This window comes from Rhinichthys klamathensis, unplaced genomic scaffold, assembly GCF_029890125.1.
Source record: "Rhinichthys klamathensis goyatoka isolate OS25496 unplaced genomic scaffold, OSU_Roscu_1.1 h1tg000098l_1, whole genome shotgun sequence".
Taxonomy (NCBI): Eukaryota; Metazoa; Chordata; class Actinopteri; order Cypriniformes; family Leuciscidae; genus Rhinichthys; species Rhinichthys klamathensis.
This window is the reverse complement of record NW_026606637.1, coordinates 1,720,536-1,724,925: the sequence shown is the minus strand read 5'-3', so window position 1 is coordinate 1,724,925 and position 4,390 is coordinate 1,720,536.

The window sequence follows — 4,390 nt, the reverse complement described above, 5'->3', positions numbered from 1 at the left end:
CTGTAGTAAGACTTTGTAGAACAAATTGTTCCGTGATCTCTTTATGACTTTATACCCAATACAATACAGCCGAAATGCGGCTTCTCTTATCTTCAATCATTCTTCTCTGAAGAAACTACGCACAGATTTCTTAAAGCTATTATCACCTAGCCTCGTGAGACCATCCTGATCTCGCAAGCTTTCAAGGTTTCACTCGCAGATCAGTCTGGATACTTTCCGTTAAAGAAAATTTGGGAGCAGTTCACCAAACGAACGTCCAATCAGCGTTGGCTTTGAGGCGGGTTGAGGTGTGACGCAACGAGAAGCGCGTCAGTTCAGTCTAAAGAACATGTCGGCTTCAGCGGATGAAACTAGCATCAGCGTGGCTATCGAGCAAGTTTTATCGGAATTACAGAGTATTTCTTCACTGAAAGAAGAGCAAAACACTGCTCTGGAGGCTTTTCTCAGAGGAAAAGATACGCTCTGTTAGTACGTCATATGCTTCGTTGATCTGATTGGTTGATTTGGCCCGTCTATCACCAACATAGGCCAATCAGCTAACCAGTATTTTCGCCCCTTACCAAAACTACTTCAACGGAAGGTTTCCAGATGGATATGCGGAGCAAATCCATCTGGCGGAGTCAGGTTAATTATCACCAAAAGCTAAAGAGCTCCATTTCAAAATATTTAATGATATATATCCTTCAAGAGACCTCCTCTCACTTAGATTTAACTGCTACTAACTGTATATTCTGTGATGAGGACATAGAGACCACGGATCATTTGTTTTTCTTCTGCCCGTACAGCAACACATTCTGGTGTGACATGTATGATTGGCTGGAGCCTTATCTCCAGTCTCTCTCCAGTTTCACTAGAGATAACATCACATTTGGAATTATAATGAAAGACAAAAACTATGAAATGCTTTTAAACACTTTAATTATCTTGGGTAAATTTTTCATCCACAAATGTAAATGTATAAAAACACAGCCTCTATTTACTGTCTTCAAGACAGAATTTGCATTGTACTAGAAGTCCCTGTAGTTCATGAAGAAGAAAACAGCAAAAAACTTCTAAATTTTATTGATGCCTTAAAATTAATTGAAGCCCCTTAACTATTGTTTCATAACTGTTTCTTTATCTTCTGTTTTTTTTATTTTTTTATTATTATTATTATTTTTATTATTATTATTTTACTTTAATTTACTCTTCTTTTCCTAAAGTTGTTTGTAATTTTACGTGCTCCGTTTCCTGTTAGCACTGATATTCTTGTGAATTCTGACTAAGCCAGACATTGTTGTAAATTTTACACTTCAATAAAAATAAATAAACAAATTAATTAATTTAAAAAAGTTCTCCCCATATTAGACATTCTCTGGTTGAACGATAACTTAACCCTTAAGAACCCGCTGTGACGTGGGTGTAACAAACACTGGTGATCATCTGGAAAGGTTTTTTTAAAGCATTAAACCTCACTTTCAACCCAGGAAGTCCCTAAGGGACATTTAAGGAACACCCAGGTTCAGTCATGTGACAATGTGTGCATTTTTGTTGCCATGGTAACATTTCCAAAATGGTGGCCTGTCTGGTGCAAGGGGGTAATCCATCGACCGGAAGTTGAAGCCGGACGGGTGCCGCCATGTTGTAGCAGAACTTCACTTGCGTTAGCATTTCCATTGACTCCCATTCATTTTTGCGTCACTTTGACAGCGAATAACTTTACATCTGAGGCGTTTAAAGACTCCATTTGTCCATTATTTATTTCTAAAGAAACACGACAATGTATAAAGGGCTCCATTACCTTCTATGTTACACTATGGCCCCGTAGAAACAGATTTAGTAAAAATAGGCTAACGATTGCGTCATAACCACTCGACTCTCTGTCGCGCTGTACAGAAATGACCGTACAGACAGGAGGAGAAGCTCGCAGGCAATCGGGGTAACGTCCCGTCAAGGGAGAAGCCCATAGATAATGAGTCCATAAAAGCAACGGAATTCTTACTCCTGCTCACTCACGCCAAAGAACTCTTTGCTCAAGTTCCCCGTCTCTGCAAGATTAACGTTGGCAGTTTTCACGCACAGCTACTAGAAGATTAACGTCTGTCAGACAGGTTGCTCACGTCATCAAGCTTAGTTTGAGTCGGTCTGAGTCTGCGCGTCAGGAACGGAAGTTCTCAAAAATCGCTAAAAGTGGGCTTCAACTGTCTCAACTGAGTTCCAATGAGATCGCTCTGTCCATTTCTTTTACTGTCTATGGTCTGGTGTGCACATGTTGCAGTGTCAGCAATTTTTAAAAACACTTGTTTTTGTTTTTAAATGTATGTTTCAACCCATGCAACAATTCTAATGTTTTAATAACATATCCTAGATTACACTTGACCTGATTTTAAAACATGTCTTGTACAAATTGATATAGACATATGTGTCACATCGGGCTTTTAACCTTAAAACAGTAGGTAGAATTTTGATGTGACGTATGTGTCACATTAAGAAAAATGGTAATGAGCTGCTCAAATAATTTAGCTGATTCAATTATTTTAGTGTTATATATATTTTGCTGCTCAATTCAAAGCATATTTTAACATATGTAAACAAAAAAATGTCAAATTAATAACATTGTTAAAGGGTAACTAAACCCCTGGTCAGAGCCTGACTCCACCCACTGGCAATATTTGAAAAATGCTGTAAAAGTGGGCAGAGGCCAGCGCAGCGGAGGGGGGTCGTGCACCTGAGACAGGTCTCTCTGTAGGCAGGGGTGTGGTTAGCTTGTGCCTGCTTACATTACAGGGCACCACAACGTCCAATAGGAACATTCAACTGCAGTAGCCCACAGTTCAACCTGAAGAGGGCAGCACTCAGATGTTTTTACACCAAATATTGTAGAATTAAAACACTTTATACCCAAATGTCAAAAAAATTACTTGAATCAATGAACAGCAATAATAAAGACCCAGTCTTACAGATCATAAACTAAAAAAAGTTGGTTTAGAGTTTACCCTTTAATGAAATGTATTTTGAAATTATTTTGCATAACTGTAACTAAAACAGGTATGCAACATATGGTATAAAACACCATATTTATTTTTATTCAGTTTGCACATTTTTGAGTTGTGAAAAAATAATCCAAAAATGTATTTCTGGTTAAACCGTATACCTGAAAAGGTAGAATTTTGCAATGTTATTGCACTACATGCATGTTCAACATGTTGACCTCCAGTGTGAGGTAGTTATTTATTTTTATTCAGTTTGCACATTTTCGAGTTGTGAAAAAATAATCTAAAAATGTATTTCTGATTAAACCGTATACCTGAAAAGGTCACAGTTATGGTCACAGTTATGTGGTTTTGAAATATGTGGCAAAGCAAATAAAATGCTAAAACTATTACTTCTGAAAAAGTTTTTTTTTTTTATCTTCCCAGAAAAGTTATAATTTTGAAAATGTTGTGGAAAAGAAAATAAACAGAAAAAACTGTTATTTAGCAAGAAAATTGACAACATTTTTTTTTTTTTTCCAAATGAGAACTAAAAGCCCAATGTGACATATATGTAACATAAAAAAATTATCATAAACGCCCAATGTGACATATATGTAACATTACAGATCTTTGACAAGGAGTGGTTGTATTTAAAAAACAAGGGCAGAAACATGTTTTAAGTGGTCCATTTAGTCTGTTTTATATGCCCCATAATTTTCCTATAAGGGAAAATTGGTCCGGGTTCTTAAGGGTTAAGGCGACGTCACGAGCGTTACGGAAGCCTTGCGGGCTCACACACATGAATCGTCACTACTGGGTCTAGCTAGCTAGAGATCCTTGAGAAGAGACAACTGGTGAGTTTGAGTTATAGACGCATTCAAAATAATGCACAAACAAAAAATATCTTTAAAAACAGTAGAGTAAAACTCACAGGCATCTAGCTTGCTTTCAATCCTCATTAAATCCTCTCTTGTTTTGATTTTAAATCACATGAGCGAACTGAAGCTAATGCTAACAGAATTAGCACACACGTTGTAAACCTATATAAACTGTTAGCATGAGCTAATAGCTATTGTGTGCTAGAATATTCCGTCAATAACTTTGTTTTGATTCAGTGAGCATATCCAATGTTTAGCACGTTCACATCAATGGTTACAGATCTGAAGCTATTTAGTTTGTAAGTGTCTTACATTGGCTACTATTTATCATTTGAATCAAGTGTACAGAGTTGATAACTGAGGACGTTTAGTCAAAGGATTAAACCTAGAAAATGAAATTTTAACTTGAAAACTTGAATATATATCTTGCAACATTAGAATGATCTCACAATCAACTAAACCTCCATCATTCTTGTCAAACTGATTTGCAAACAATAGTCATACTTTCTGTCTATAATGTTGTATTCAGTAATTATAACACTTAACTTTGTCTCTTAG